The sequence below is a fragment of the Pygocentrus nattereri genome, chromosome 8 (genome assembly GCF_015220715.1).
Source record: "Pygocentrus nattereri isolate fPygNat1 chromosome 8, fPygNat1.pri, whole genome shotgun sequence".
Taxonomy (NCBI): domain Eukaryota; kingdom Metazoa; phylum Chordata; class Actinopteri; order Characiformes; family Serrasalmidae; genus Pygocentrus; species Pygocentrus nattereri.
In genome coordinates this window covers 25,947,809-25,965,421 of record NC_051218.1, presented here as the reverse complement: position 1 = coordinate 25,965,421, position 17,613 = coordinate 25,947,809, and the positions used below count along the sequence as shown (strand labels likewise).

At 36.0% G+C, this 17,613-nt stretch overlaps 1 protein-coding gene across 1 annotated transcript in view; it reads left to right on the top strand.

Annotated features, from left to right (window-relative positions):
* Positions 1-17,613, top strand: part of il1rapl2 (interleukin 1 receptor accessory protein-like 2) — a 366,695-nt gene that overhangs the window by 232,289 nt on the left and 116,793 nt on the right. The gene's annotated exons all lie outside the window — the stretch shown is intronic.

The window sequence follows — 17,613 nt, the reverse complement described above, 5'->3', positions numbered from 1 at the left end:
TGTGTGTGTGTGTTTGTGTGTGTGTGTGTGTGTGTGTGTGTGTGTGTGTGTGTGTGTGTGTGTGTGTGTGTGTGTGAATTTTGGCTCAGCACTCAGTTCTGTTAAAACCAGTTCATTCCAAGTTTGAGCTTTTGTGAAGAAGACCTCTTGCACATTGGGGCAAAAAATAACAATGTTTGCCTTGTAATCTATACTTCTTTCATACTTCTATTGTTACTTCTCATTTTCATTGTTACTTTGATTGAACAAAAGTGTGCAGTAATGAATGTATACTCTTGCCTGTTCAGAAACCATTGCATCATTGTGCGTATTTTACGTAATGTTAGAAAACACAACAACACAAAGTAAAATGTAATTTCACATATTGATCAAGAGAAGACTACAGTTGCAGAGTAATAACCACAGGACATTAAAAAAAATTGAGGGATCAACTGAGCTTCAGAGTGGTGAAACGAGCGATTTATGTCAATAGCATTTTAAAAATTCTCACTGTTATTAACATGCTAAAATTGATACCACTAGTTTCTACACATTAACTTTGACACCTCTAATTGTGTGCCTTCCGCCCGATGACTGCTGGGATAGGCTCCAGCACCCCCCCCCCGTGACCCTGAGGGAGAAACGGCTTAGAAAATGGATGGATGGATGAACCTCTAATTGTTACATTTTACTCTGTTTAATGTTAGGAGGGCAAATCTTCTACCTTATAATACAGGTATAACTTGCTTATGTCACATTAGGGATGATAGAATTCAGTCAGGATTTAGGGATTTGCTTACAGGAGATCCTTCTAAGCATGTCAGATTTGCTGATGTATATAAACCCCAAAGCCTGGAAAGAGACATGAAACATTAAAACAAAAAAGAGAGCAATGCAAGGTAGGATCAAAAATAGATAGCTTACTGGTCTCCAAGGTTTCAGCTCAACATACTGAACTCATACTAAATACATTGTTTAATTGATGGCTCAGTTTTAGGCATAAATAGTTTGTGCTGCTCGAATCATGCAGCAGTGCCTGCATTAGCGCTTGATTTCAAGCTAAAGTCTAAAAGTCTTAAGAGCTCTCTCTGGGTCATTAAGCATTACTTAAGCAGTCATTAAGCATTACTTAATGTTGAGTAGATAGCTATGGATTAGCAACAGAAGGAGCATAGTGCAGGTTTTGTTTGATTGAACTTGCTGACTTGGAAAATTAGGTTTATGATTAGCCATGTTTGTTGACTGGAAGTGCATTCCATCACTGATCGAATTGTATTACCTACTGATTTTTTAAATATCCAGTTGTTTATTTATGCTGAAGCATCTGTTCTGGAACATTTCACATAATTATCCAGATAACATACAACCCAGGATAAACCAGGTTGAAATCAATTGGGTCTATATTGTAAGTAACAGGAGGAACTATAATGTAATATTTTACTTGTGCACCAAGGGATTTATTTTTGACTGATAAACTGAAGATATATCACGATTTAATATATTTGCATTTTATGTTTAGAAAACAAGGTCTGCATTGGCTGACTCTACTCTGATTGAATTGAGTGGCTGGAATAACACAGACAGTAGCATTCCTGTGTTAGTCTAGGGTTTGATTTCCTGCCTGGGCCAGCCCACTATGCTATGCCTATAGGAGTTTTTAGGCAAGACTTCCCTACATTTGTCTACATGGGCAATATAATTAAAGTGCATGTTGCTGTGGATCTTCAAAATGTGCAGCATAATTAAGTTCTTATATATTTTTTTCAATTTATTATTATTTTTATGAGTGTTGTCTTACAATATAAACCCCTTAAGAATTCTTTGTTGCTCATGGACTCTTTTCTTCAGCCTATCCTCTACATTTACAGAGGATTTAGTTCAGGGGATGCTCGTTGCAAAAAGGCTTGCTTCTATGGTCTGTGATCCATTTTTGTGTGAATCTGCAGGAACGCTTTGGATCATTGTCCTTCAGGAAGATCCCGCCATGACCCAGTTTTCACATCTCAGCAGAGGCAGCAGATTTTCCTCCAGAAATGTCCTGATATGTGACAGCGTCAATAATGCCATGCATTCAAATGATCCCCTGTATACTTTTTGTCAGGAAACAAAATAGGCCTGCACAATATTTCACAATGGCAAAGGTTTTTTGCTGTATGTCTGGCCACCACAGAAAAAGTAATGCATTGAATTTACTTGATTCAAATGTGTACATTATTTCATGAATAAATACATTACATCAACACAATGTTTGCCAAAAATGTGTAAACTCAAAGAGAAAATTGTGTTGTGATGCATTTTATCCATGTGGAAATATACACGTCTGAACCTAGTAATTCAACACATCACGTTTATGATCGACTTTCCTGAGGTGTTTTTAGCTGTTCTCTGTTCTGGTCTTATCTGACCATAGACCTGCAGTTCCAGTCAAAGTTGTAGTAACAATTTAATAAACTATGGATGATTCTGCTTGTAATTTGATTAGCCCGAGCTGGCATGGTAGGAGTATCTTATCATTTTGGAGGCACAATGGCACCAGTATACCACCAACATCCAAATTTCTCTAGCCTTGATCCTTGGAGTTACACTTATATGCAAAATTTGGGCTCCTCTCTTCTAGTTATGTTTTGTTGATTTCTTAATAGTTAGACATCCTCTACACAGAACACATTTTAATGCAATATTACTGTTTATTTGCTTTATTTAACATATGTAGGAGAAGTAAAACATAAAATGTGGCATGTGTAAATGTTATCGCATCCATCAATTTTCTAAGCCGCTTCTCCGTCAGGGTCACGGGGGGGTGCTGGAGCCTATCCCAGCAGTCTTTGTGTGAAAGGCAGGATACACCCTGGACAGGTCGCCAGTCCATCGCAGACAGACAGACAGTCACTCACACCTAGGGGCAATTTAGCATGTCCAATTGGCCTGGCTGCATGTCTTTGGACTGTGGGAGGAAACCAGAGGAAACCCACGCAGACACGGGGAGAACATGCAAACCCACCACGCCACCATGCCGCCTATGTTATCACAAATTTTAGATTTATGATTCAATGCAATGAATATTATAGATTTCATATGTAATAAAAAAAATTAATACATACAAATTGTACACGAAATGTACAGAAAAAAGCATGGTATGTTGAAATCCCCTTAGAGGCTGTGTTAACTTATTTCCCCTTAGAGGACATGTTAACTTATTTCCTCTTAGAGGATGTGTTAACTTGTTTCCCCTTAGAGGATGTGTTATCTTGTTTCCCCTTAGAGCATGTGTTAACTTATTTCAGATTAAAAAATCAACAAATGAAATTTGTTTTAAATTTATTTTTCAAATGGTCCTCCTTACTGTATGTGTACCAACGTATGTTTGCATCATCGACACCATAATTGTATTCAATTAATAGTGCAGATGTGTATTTTCAGATTTGTACATTTTTAAATATTATAGCTTGATATGTATGTGTCATCAAACTGCTATATGTGCGTTTTTGTGTTCTCTGACCTTCCTCAAGCTGAGTTTGGCATGTTTATGCCTCAGTTACATGTACAAACATTTGAGTTTTTAAAGACTCAAATGACCACAACAGTGATAAAATATACATGGAGAAATGCTTCTGTTAGTATTTAGTACTATTACGAAGGTCAAAAAAAAAGGAGGGTCACCCATATCTGTGACACCATTTATTTGACAAAGTATTATTATTATTATTAAAAAAAGTTTTGAAAAAAGACTCAATAGATTCTAAATAAAAATATCAAATAGATAACAAAAACCTACCTATATGCAGGGCTGTTTTTAATAATAATTATTTACATTTCATAGCAAGTGTTATGCTATATGTACTGATTCATTTTTGGATGATTATTTTTGTTTCAATGCTATCAAGGCCAAAAAAGAAAGACAAAGTCATAAATGTGCAGACCCTACCTCACAACTCACTTCTCTTTGATTGAACAATATTTTGCCATCTGCACTAAAAGAAAATTGGATAGTTTATCCATTTTTGCCATATGCAAGAGCCACTGCACACAATGCTCCATCTGTTCCATGTAAGAATAAAAGAAGTGAGTTTGGCTCGTGGCAGAGACTTGTTTTTCTCTCATTATAACTCACAGCATGTCAAGACAAGCAGAAAAATCTCACCGACATGCCTGCAGCATTGAAAGCTACCTGTCTTTAATATTATGGACAAATTGATTAATCATTTAATCGGGACTAATAAATCCTGGCATAGATGGCATAGAAGGCATAGAAGGTAATTGATTGAAGGTACATAATAATAGGAGCATTGTTGTTTAGTAAAAGGCCCTCATGACCTGTGGGTTGACTTATGGCTTTTAAAAAGCGATATTGCCATTGATTTTCAGTCTAATTCACTTAGCATCACTAGGTTGTGAATTACAACACTGTCATGGCTACCAGTGACCCTGCTGCAATTTGAAGAGGTCAGAACAGGCAGGGAACAAAGTACTGCGATAGCCAGAGGAGTGTGGAATGCTAAGTGTGAAGTTTGGGATTATCATCATAGCACTCTTTTGAAATGTAGATAATCCTGTTCAGTGTAAATGGGTAATTTGACTATTTACAGAGCAGTCTATTTACAACCCCAATTCCAATGAAGTTGGGACATTGTGTAAAACAGAAACAAAAACAGAATATGATGATTTGCAAATCCTTTTCAACCTATATTCAATTGAATACACTACAAAGACAAAATATTTAATGTTCAAGCGCGTAAAATTTGATTGTTTTTTGCAAATATTCGCTCATGTTGAATTTGATGCCTGCAACATGTTCCAAAGAAGTTGGGACAGGGGCATTTTCCACTGTGTTACATCACCTTTCCTTTTAACAACACTCAATAAGCGTTTGGGAACTGAGGACACTAATTGCTGAAGCTTTGTAGGTGGAATTCTTTCCCATTCTTGCTTGATGTCTCTGTTGTCGTATTTTGCGCTTTATAATGTGCCACAGGTTTTCAATGGGAGAAAGGTCTGGACTGCAGGCAGGCCAGTCTAGTGCCCGCTTTCTTTTACTACGAAGTCACGCTGTTGTAACGTGCAGAATGTGGCTTGGCATTGTCTTGCTGAAATAAGCAGGGATGTCCCTGAAAAAGACGTAGCTTGGTTGGCAGAATATGTTGCTCCAAAACTGTATGTACCTTTCAGCATTAATGGTGCCTTCACAGATGTACAAGTTACCCATGCCATGGGCACTAACACACCCCCACACCATCAGAGATGCTGGCTTTTGAACTTTGCCCTGATAATAATCCAGACATTGCTTTTCCTCTTTGGCCTGGAGGACACAACGTCCATGATTTCCAAAAACAATTTGAAATGTGAACTCATCAGACCACAGAACACTTTTCCACTTTGCGTCAGTCCATCTCAGATGAGCTCGGGCCCAGAGAAGCCGGTGGCATTTCTGTGTGTTGTTGACATATGGCCTTCACTTTTCATGGCAGAGTTTTAACTTGCACTTGTAGATGGAGCGACGAACTGTGTTCACTGACAGTGGTTTTCTGAAGTGTTCCTGAGCCCATGTGGTAATATCCATTACAGAATGATGTCGGTTTTTAATGCAGTGCCTCCTGAGGGATCGAAGGTCACGGGCATTCAATGTTGGTTTTCTGCATTGACGCTTACTTGCAGAGATTTCTCCAGATTCTCGGAATCTTTTGATGATATTATGGACTGTCGATGATGAAATCCCTAAATTCCTTGCAATTGCACATTGAGAAACGTTGTTCTTAAACTGTTGGTCTATTTGCTCACGAAGTTGTTCACAAAGTGGTGAACCTCGCCCCATCCTTGCTTGTGAACGACTGAGCCTTTCAGGGATGCTCCCTTTATACCCAATCATGATACTCACCTGTGGAATGTTCCAAACAGGCGTTTTTTGGGGTTTTTTTGCATTCTTCAACTTTCCTTGTCTTTTGTTGCCCCTCTCCCAACTTCTTTGGAATGTGTTGCAGGCATCAAATTCAAAATGAGTGAATATTTGCAAAAAACAACAAAGTTTATCTGTTTGAACATTAAATATCGTCTTTGTAGTGTATTAAATTGAATATAGGTTTAAAAGGATTTGCAAATCAGCGTATTCTGTTTTTATTTCTGTTTTACACAACGTCCTAACTTCATTGGAATTGGGTTTGTATGAACAGAGAAAGGAAATTCATTTTGAAAAGCTTTCATAAAAAAACAGTACTAACACAGTTTAACAAATGACCCAAACCCTGGCACTCTTAATTATTAGCATAGTCTGCAGGTTTCCAGGTATTTTCAATACAAATTCATATGAAAATAATTGAAAAGTAGAGGCTGGGGGTGGATTTAGCAGCTATAATTTTTCATATAACTTAATTTGTCTGAAATCCTGCCCTGCGATGGACTGGCAACCTGTCCAGGGTGTATCCTGCCTTCCGCCCGATGACCGCTGGGATAGGCTCCAGCACCCCCCGCGACCCTGAGGAAGAAGTGGCTTAGAAAATGGATGGATGGATAATTTGTCTGAAATCCTTTAAAATTGCTCTCGACCATTTTATGTTTTGCAACATTTTATGTATAACAAAAGTTTTGTTTTTTATATATAACAAAACAAGTTCAACCTTGTTGTCAGGCATTTGGTCACTGGCCTCAGGATATGCATTTTTATTACATAGGGTTAGATGGTTTTTGTTGCAGTTAGAGGTGAATATGAAGCTACTGTGCTGAGAATGTGTTTTTGATTCGCCTACTGCACACATTTGAAGGTTACATTCTTAGCTGTTTGACTAAAAATGCTTCTTGGATTGTAATCACACTGACATTGGATGGACTCCCTCAGCCGTAACAGCGTTTTCATGCCATGAAAGTTCCTGGTGAAAAAGGTGTCACTGAGGTCAATGAGTAAACCTCATTTGTCTTATTTAACTGAAGCTTGTTCAAGTTCATTATTTAGGTGTTCTATTCAGTGGGGTTCAGAGAGAATACATTGTGCCATTTTTTAATAATAATTGGGATGGATTCTCCTATACACGCCCAATGGAGTCAGTTGATTTGCCATTCTTTACCAAATTCCGAGAAACTATTGTGCATGGTAGATGACCATATTCTACAGATGCAGCAGACAGAGATTAGCTAGGAAAATGCTATTATATTAGGAAAGTGAGTACTCCTATGTCATTGATAGACCATATTATACATAAGGTTGAACAACAGAACATAGGGAACAAGCTTTAAAAACATGGCACAGTTGCAGATAATTTATATATATATCTGAAAAATACAATACACTATTCACCTGTAGTATTATTCTGAGAGAGGACATAGCATTTTTACAACTAGTTCTGTAAAGAGCACGCAGTGAAAGATTCTCTAGAGAGCCATGTTGGCTTTTCTATCGTCTCTTTTTGTCTCCCTTTATTTTTAAGACTGTACATATGTGATGTTCAGTAGTTGAGTTTTTGTTACACACTTGTTTGAAAAGCTCTTGAAATTCTTGGCTGGATATTAACAGTAGACCACTTTTGAACTATTGCAGCATTTCCACAAACTTCGCTCTTCTTGCTTCTTTTTAACAAAAAGGGAGGATTGAATGGCACCCAATCATGCTGAATTTAAGTAGAAATGTGAAGTGACAATTAATGTTTTCCATTATCATCATAACCATTATCAGTGATGCTTTGATCTATTACAAATTCACTGTGGAAATTAACTTTATGCATTAATTAAAGCACAGGTCAGTAATAGCAAATCTGTAGATGGCACATATCCAATACTTAGTATCAGACATATCAAATTCAATTCTGCAACAAATTTACCCTGAAATGTTATAGAACAGTTTGAAGTGCAACATAAAGTAGGGTAGAGTAGGTCACATGGTTGCAATAGTAGCCAGTTTGATCATAGTTCTTGTGGATCATCATGTTAAAACCTAGTTTTAAACAAAAATATGCATTGGTTTCTGTATCAGTTGGTACTCAGTATTTCAGTATTGTTGGTCAGAGAATGAATTTGAAACTTTCAGTAAACATTTAACATTTGTATATTACTGGAAGAGATTTTTTAAATTTTCTTAAAATTCATTGAGGATTTTTAAATTTGTGCAAAGACCATTCTTTGCAAAATGGTTCCAATTTATATTGTTTTTCTAATTGCTGTGTAATTACACATTAACAATACATGTAAAAACAATGTAACTACTGATGATTAATGATTTCTTACATAATTATTCACAGAATATGGATAATTTGCTGTTTTCCCCATCAATACTTTTCTGATTGTATATCCAGCAACAGCACATATCTTTAAAAGTAATGTTTATGTAATTCATTAAGAAATGTATAATCCTGCCCCAATAGCAATGTCTGAATTACCAATCTGCAGTTTTGCTGTACGTACATAAAAAAAATTCACAGAAATTAATTCAGTTTCAGTAAAAACAGTTCAATTAATTTAGAATGTAACTTTTCACTATTCTGAAATATCTGTAAGTCACATGGATTATTATGAGTCTATAATATCACAGTCTCAATATAAAGATAAACAGACATTTCTTGTCTTGTATTATGTAAATACCATCACATTATAGAATGGTTTGAATCCAGAACTCTGGTTAAGGTAATGTAGCACAAGCATAATATTACAGCTAGCTATATGTTAGAAAATTTCCTGTGCAGATCCGGATTAAGTAGTCTCATGATGTAGGTAATCACACACACCCTGTTACAATCAGAAAAGACTTCTTGAAAAAACAGCAGTTCATGCAAATGTAATTGTCCTCATCTTATTACGTATGTATAATTACATAAAAAAATATGATCTTATAACAATCAAGATACATTTGTGTAATTACATATGCTGTTCTACTGTAACCCTTTTCCCCACTGAATTCATTACCAGTAACTATATTGTTGTTGTATTATGGTAAATGTGTAACTACACAGTATTACAGACATTTAAAATAATTTTTTTTAGCATTTCTTAGCATCAAATAGTCAGAAGTGCAGACTCTAACCTTCCACTTCTAAATAGAAATAAACATAAACATCATTAATCACAAATATAAATTACTTACTTTAATAAAATTATTTACTATCTAGTTTAATATATAGTAATATATGAATATCACAGCAAAATGATAAAAGTATCATGACAGCAGTAATGATAACTAAGCGTTAATGCATTCATACATATATAGAATGTAACATTCATATACATCTCAAGAATGATTGCTATCTCTTGGGTGAAAGGTTTTCAGATATATGACTGTGAGTAATAGCTTTAACTTTTTCTCCACTGCTACAAGCAAAGGAGCAGGGTTTTTTCACTCCCCAGAGTGACAGTGTTCTTTGGTCCCACTTTTCTTGTGTATGGCTCATTTGTCTTTTTAATAGATGTGCCGTTGCTGTACCTCGCATTGTCGCGAAACGCTCTGTATTGCCACTTTGATAGCCTGTCTTGTAGTTGTTATGTGAACACAACACCCACCTCTGCATCCCATTAGCTGTGCTGATCACTCATTTCCAAACAGCATAGCAGAGAATGCTGGAAAGATTCATTTGCAATTCATATGCATGAATAAAAACACCAGGCAGGCTTGGTTGAGCTCTTGCAGCAAGATGTTTAATCTGAACATCTCAGCTAAGTACCACTTATGGGGCAATTGCAAGGCATAATTGCACACACACACACACACACACACACACACACACACGCATGCACATGTTATACATGTAAAAAGTACAAGTGCCTATTTTTCTCATTATGTCCTTTGCGCAGTTTGTTTTTGCTGTCAGAATAAAACCTTGTGTTTCCAAAATAGTAACTTTGCAGGAGAATGAAAAATATACTTAACAAAGATACATAACAGGAATTATTTAATGTAAAAATGTGTGTTTCCAAGTAATTTTTGGAGAATTTCTTATGGTCCATTCATCACATTTTCACACAATGTAAAGGCCACCAGGTATTTTCAAAATGTATAAAAAAGTGACAACAGTGGGTATAAAAGATTTTGTCCTGACACTGACAATATGTGTCTAAAGATGTATTTTATGTTTATACTGTTTGGAAATGGTCATTTTTGAACAAGGGATCAGTTCCTCTACATTTTTAAACGCTCTTCATATGAAAAGGAAGTCATGCTCTGTCTTTGTCACCAGGGCAGAAGGTGCCTAATTCTTCCCTTATAAAATGTATGTTGCTCTTGATTTTGTACTTTTGTACTGAGATTAAATGATAATAAGCAAACACACCTGACATGGTTTCAAAAGCTCAAGCAAAGTGTTAGAATAACTAAACAATCTATCTGCAGTGAGAACTAAAATATTGTGGTGCCCAATTCACGTATGACTTCACCATGCACAAATTTTCTGAAGAACCCACAAAGCCCCCTCTGCAGATAACAAGGTAGCTGCCCTGAATGAGGACAAACACCAGATACATACTCTCAGACATCACATCCCGAAGTCCCTATTTAGGGCAAGTGCAGTGAAAAGGCAGATTAACCGTGCCGTTATGATAGGCTGTGGATTAGGGCGAGTCATGCTGGGGCACAGACTGGAGCAAAACAATGAGGAGGAAATAGTGCCATTATGGTGCAGTGTCATTCCCAATGTCACCGAGAGCAACACTTCAGCAGTTCTCTAAATGGAGGAAGAGTGGGTGCCCAGATTGATATACACTGATGTACAATGACAGCGTGATTTATCACCAGATGTGCAACCTTTTCAGCATGAGAGAGACCAGCCAGGCCATGCCAGAATCACCATTATGACTCAGCGGTCCTCCATACCACTGCTCTACTCTCTGCAGTCTTGGTTCATGTTGTTGTTGTTGTTGTCATTGTTGTGTTTTTTTTTGTTTTTTTTTAATGGCTATGCAATGCATTGGGTTAAATGCGGAGGTCTAATTCTATAGTGTGCAAAACACATTGGCAAAATGGTTCTAAAAATGTCATTTCATTCCTCTGGGCTGTGAAAATGCAGTAACCCAGTCCAAAAAGTCTGTTAAAAGAATAGTTTAATGAAAAAAACAACATAACTTTGACACAGTTTGCACAGTTTTCTCCTTAGACCAAATGTTTGCTCCTTTTGATTGAATGGACAAAAGAGTGTTGCAAATGACAGTGTCACAGGCCTGGACATGGATCAGGTCTGTTGTTTCCCCAGGAACCTTTTAATAGTGCTTCTCTAAAGATTCAATATGAAGTTTGAAGATGTTTAGTAAAATTTAAAGAATTGACATAGGCTTATAAGAAACATTGTGAAATAGAGGTCTTCAAATGGGTCCTTGTTAATAATAGACTAGATAAATTATACATTTTGCCTACAGTTGTAGAAGGGGCAGAAGTTTTAAGAGTGTGCCTAAAAAACAGTAGAAGCAGTTATCTTGAAGGCTGAGTTTGGCCAAGTTTTTGTAGATGTTTGATGCAGGTTTATGATCATATAGACATGCAGTATGCCTCAAATTTGGGCAGAACAGTTGATTTTGCAACTATTCATATTAATAAATACTCATCACAGTTTACTGATATATTTAGAGAAAAAATCTAATTTAGAGATTACTTCCCTCTATGTGTGTATGGGTGTGTGTGTGTGTGTGTGTGTGTGTGTGTGTGTGTGTGTGTGTGTGTGTGTGTACTGTACATTGTAATTACTTCCTTGAAACAATAATGGGAACAGTGCAGAATAAACATTTTGACTCATGTTGTTTGATATACCAAAGCAAATTAAATGCACAAACCAAACTGAATTAAAGCCTCAAACAAGAATACCAAAACTGATCATCTGGAAGAGAATTGACCTGTGGTAATCTGATCTGATGAAATAATTATAAATAGATATTTATATATTTATATATTTATATATATATATATATATATATATATATATATATATATATATATATATATATATATATATATATATATATGAGTATACCTTGTGGTACAGCCACAGACAATGTTTCACAAAGATAAAAAGAACAAAACTAAAAGGCTTAAAAGTGATAGTGTATTCATTGCAGAAAATTGAACTTAAAATGTGTGAATGGAGATTACCCTGGAACAGAAAGACTGAGCAGTGCAGAGTTCAAGGTCAAGCTTCTTCCACCATAAAGGGACAAAGACGCTAAAGCAGCAAGACTTTGCCTTATGAACATGCTTAGATCACATGGAAGGGTGCTTCTGTAAACTGGATGACTGGAAGATGGCAGCATGAATTATTGAATGCTTCCATGTGCATCCACTCAGTCCTTAATACAGACAAATTCCCTCTGTGATTTGGGATGCGGAAAGTTACTGCAAAAATAGGTATGCAGCAATGTGCTTACTGAGAATCTTATCACAGTTTCTGATGGACAGACAGTTCTTGAGAGTTGCTCATTGTTTAAAGTAGCATTGTTATGTGTAACTTGCATTCTGTTTCACTCTTTCCTAAATTCCTTACACATTCCTTACACTGACAAATGCAACTCCTCAGAACATTCCTTACACTGACTTATCTCACCAAACCAGACCACTGCAAAGATGCTAGCTAATGACTACTTGAAGCTGCAGTGCAAATTTAAACAAAAGGGTGAATGGTTTTAGTATTGAATTCATGTTATATGGTCACATATTTAAAATATTTGTTTATGAAATTCAGCACCTGCCCACGGGTTTGTAATATAAGTTAGTTCTGAATCAGTGAATTTTCTACAGGAAAAGTCTTAAAATAATAGTCCATGGCAACTGATGATATGGTATGGATGCAGCAAGTTGAAATTAAATTGTAAAACACAGAATTCTTTTAATAGCTCACCAAGTGTGTGTAATGTATTTTAGCAGCAGTTGCATTAACCTGAGGAAAGATGTATCTCAGTTAAGCTTTGCATTTGTACCATACATATAGCTTGACTACTGTTTGTTAAGTAAAGTCTTACTTGCATAAACTTACATACTTGTATAATAAATAAGTATTATTCCACAAGGTAAATCTGTCAGTATTGCCCATCCCCACCACCCCCCCTACACAGGCCAGGGACACCCAAGTGTCTTTTTTGGGCATAGGCAAGGTGATAGGCCTCTTAATGAAATTAGGAGTCCATGGGAGCCTACAGTGGCCTATTTTATTAGTGGTGATGGTCTCCAGATAAAAGCAAAAGATTTATTCTCGCTCAGTAATGAGCTGGATAATTAATTACACTGACATCCAGCACATTCTCAACAAGCCCACTGTCTTGAAAATTGGTCTTCAACTCCATCCATGCTGAGACAGGTAGGGAGAGTGTGAATCAATGAGGAGAGTAATGAACCATGGGATTATTCAGGCACACTTTATTAAAAAAAGCTAATAGTTTCTCTTTTTAATTTGGCATATAATAAAAGGAACAGGAAGCATACATAGCGGTGATTGAGTTCTATGATCTGTAAATACATCACAGCCTGACATTCAGAAAGGGTTGGCTTTTTTCTGTTGTGTCTTGAAATTAAATATTTTAAGGTTATTCATACTGAACTAACATGATTTTAATTAACTTGTTATGCTCAGTATACTGTTAAGAGAAGGTACTGGAAGATATGAATAATTACCTTTGTGGTAAAGCAGAATTATATGTTAAATGATAGATATATTGGAAGTCTCACTGTTTTTAAACAAACTAAATCTGAGAAATGCACAGTAAGATACTGATAGCTTAGTTTAATCCTTGTGTGGTATTCGTCTGTGGGACCCATTTTCAATGTTTATCAAAAGAAAACAAATATGCAATTTATTATTATTTCAACCTCAGATTCCTTGGCTTTTGCTACTTTTCTGTGAAGAACATATACAACAACACATTTTCAGTTCCTTCACTCTGTTCTCATCCTACATGGCCTGCTGTTAGTGTGTGTGTGTCTGTATGTATACGTTTGTATGTGTGTGTGTGTGTGTGTGTGTGTGTGTGTGTGTGTGTGTGTGTGTGTGTGTGTGTGTGTGTGTGTGTGTCCGTGTATGTGTGAGAGTAGACAACATGGACAGGCTGCTGACTGGCTAAAGCTGCAAAAGGAGAACCTGGTGGACATGCTGGACACCTGTGATCTTTGAAACACCCGCTGTTTATAAATGAAAAAAAAACAGTAACGTGGTGCAGTAATCCTATCTTAGTTAACAAATTCATACTAGTCACAGAGACGATGTCCATAATGTCCATGTCCATGATATTTTTCAGGACCCATGTTGTTTTGGTGGGTGTGACCCAAAAAAGTCATAATTAATTTTTGACATAACCAATTACAATTTCTCTTCATCTCTTAGAATTTAAGTGTTTATTTATGTATTTGCCTTTGAGACTGACATATCACTTCTGATCTGGCTGCCCTGCATTGTCAAAAAGTAGCTGGGGCTGAAACAATGTGAGTTGGTGAGGTCAAACTGCTCTAGGTGGACTAGACATCTGTGTATATGTAAAAGGATTGGGTTTTGTGACATCCTGAAACATTTTTTTCAGCTTAGCATGTTAGGTTGCATATCTAGACCATATGGACTAGGGAGTGAATAGTACATTTTGAATTGAAGATTACTGCAATGTTTATATACTACATGAAAATGTGACAATTCTGTTTTCCATTATGTAATGGGTACTTAAATAGCTAAATAAGTCTGCAGTTTCAGAAGTTAAAGAAAGGAATATTTTAACTGAAAAGAAATAGGCCACATTCCTCATTAAATGTACAGGATAATTATTATTAATTGATAGAATGTACTCACTTTCACTCAAATTATATTTTTTTTTACAAAATAACATTAATTTACACTGAAGCAGCCAAACTTAAAAATATCTGTCATGAATGAAAAATAAACAGTAAAGGGGAAAATTACATTGTCTTAATCCTGTGTTGATTCCTTTTTGTAACAACATTTGAAAAGTTATCTGTTAGAATTCAGCATTACATAAACTGCAGCATTATATTTTGGTGGAGACAACTATGTAAATACATGTACTGATGTTTCTGGATACATTATCAGTGATGTACCTGGAATCCTCTGATGTTTCAGGCTTTCGTAACACATGCACCCTCCACCAGGTGACCCAATAGGCATTTAAAAGCTGATGTTAAATTAAATTTAGCACTGTATAAACAACAGTATTATTTTTCAATTTTCAATATGGCAGGGCCTAAAAGAAAAACTGATGTTGAATGAATGTACATGACAGTTAAAGACTTTTTCAAAGATGAAAAGTGTAAAAGTGTACTGTAATATTTAGTCCAATTCTTTTTTGATTGATCATGACAGATTAAAGCCAACATGTATCCATGACACCATTTGATTTAGTTGTGTGTATCAGTGTACTGACCAGTATCCCAGTTACAACATCAGTAAACCTATTTTAGGATTTTCAGAGGAAACAAGTGCTGGACATTTTAGCATTGATTACATAGCATTAATCTATTTGGATAAGAATATTATATTATATATAGGGGTAATATTATATTAATGTATAGATTTTAAGTGCAATATTCCACAGCCAACCTTTTTTATCATTCATCTTTCAGAAAGAATTTTCTGGACAGAGATTAAAGCTTGTGCAGGAACATTATTAGATTCTGAATAGAGAATTCCTTTTCGGAGTTAAATTAAGGTCACAACTTTGCAAAGACTATGAAAGAGAGAAACTTCCTGTGTGAGAAACACATTGAAAGAAGTGAATGTTCTTAGAAGGTTTATTAGGCTGCTATTTGACCTGACCAAAAGTAAAAAGATACTGGTTGAATCACATTAGACTCACAGTACAATTCTGGATATTCAAATGTATTGAAATCCGTGTCTTTACATAAATCAACTTAAAATTGAGGGCATTGAATAAACTTATGGAAATGTGAATAAATATCTGACTGCAAATATGAAAGGTTTCTGCATTCAAATAACAGAAGCAGCTGCCAATGGATATGGGACTGACATAATATTTGCCTTGAAATTAAAAGACTATCGGTTTTGAAAGAAAAGTAATAATTATTTCAGATAATTATGCAATAATTATTTACAGGGACACATGCTCTCATAATGACATGATGCCTTTAATGCTTGAATTTGAATTCTAAAATAAATAATCAGTAATGTGCAAAAAATATATACAACCCCAATTCCAATTAATTTGGGACATTGGGTAAAACAGAAATAAAAACTGAATATGATGATTTGCAAATCCTTTTCAACCTATATTCAGTTGAATACACTACAAAGACAAGATATTTAATGTTCAAGCGGGTAAACTTTATTGTTTTTTGCAAATATTCACTCATTTTGAATTTGATGCCTGCAACACGTTCCAAAGAAGTTGGGACAGGGGCATTTTTACCACTGTGTTACATCATCTTTCCTTTTAACAACACTCAATAAGCATTTGGGAACTGAGGACACTAATTGCTGAAGCTCTGTAGGTGGAATTCTTTCCCATTCTTGCTTGATGTACAACTTCAGTTGCTCAACTGCCCGGGGTCTCCGTTGTTGTATTTTGCGCTTTATAATGCGCCACAGGTTTTCAATGGGAGACAGGTCTGGACAGCAGGCAGGCCAGTCTAGTGCCCACACTCTTTTACTACGAAGCCACGCTGTTGTAACATGCAGAATATGGCTTGGCATCATCTTGCTGAAATAAGCAGGGATATCCCTGAAAAAGACGTCTGGTTGGCAGCATATTTTAATCCAAAACCTGTATGTACCTTTCAGCATTAATGGGGCCTTCACAGATGTACAAGTTAACCATGCCATGGGCACTAACACATCCCCACACCATCAGAGATGCTGGCTTTTGAACTTTGCGCTGATAATAATCCAATCACTCAATATTTGCATTCAATGTTGGTTTTCTGTCTTGCCGCTTACTTGCAGAGATTTCTCCAGAATCTTTTGATCATAGTATGGATTGTAGATGACGAAATCCCTAAATTCCTTGCAATTGCACATTGAGAAACGTTGTTCTTAAACTGTTGGACTATTTGCTCACGAAGTTGTTCACAAAGTGGTGAACCTCACACCATCCTTGCTTGTGAACGACTGAGCCTTTCAGGGATGCTCCCTTTATACCCAATCATGACACTCACCTGTGGAATCTTCCAAACAGGTGTTTTTTTTTTTAGCATTCCTCAACTTTCCCAGTCTTTTGTTGCCCCTGTCCCAACTTCTTTGGAACGTGTTGCAGGCATCAAATTCAAAATGAGTGAATATTTGCAAAAAACAACAAAGTTTATCCATTTGAACATTAAATATCTTGTCTTTGTAGTGTATTAAATTGAATATAGGTTGAAAAGGATTTGCAAATTATTGTATTCTGTTTTTATTTCTTTTTTACACAACGTCCCAACTTCATTGGAATTGGGGTTGTACACAAGAAATACATTCATACTGTATTCCTTCTTATAAACTTACATTAAAATTAATTTCATATGAAAACTGTTGACTTTATTTGTCAACACACTGACTATAACACACTGACAGTGTTGGTACACCTTGCTGAATACAGAGAGAGACACTATAGCTTATGGTTTCTCAGGCATGATTTGTGTTAACCATCCTCTAGTCATCCTTCATCAGTGGTCAGGGAAAAAAAGGGCAGCATGAATGAAACTGAATTTAATTTACAGTATATGCAATCACCTTTTTCCCTAATGCAGGGCATTGAACCCCA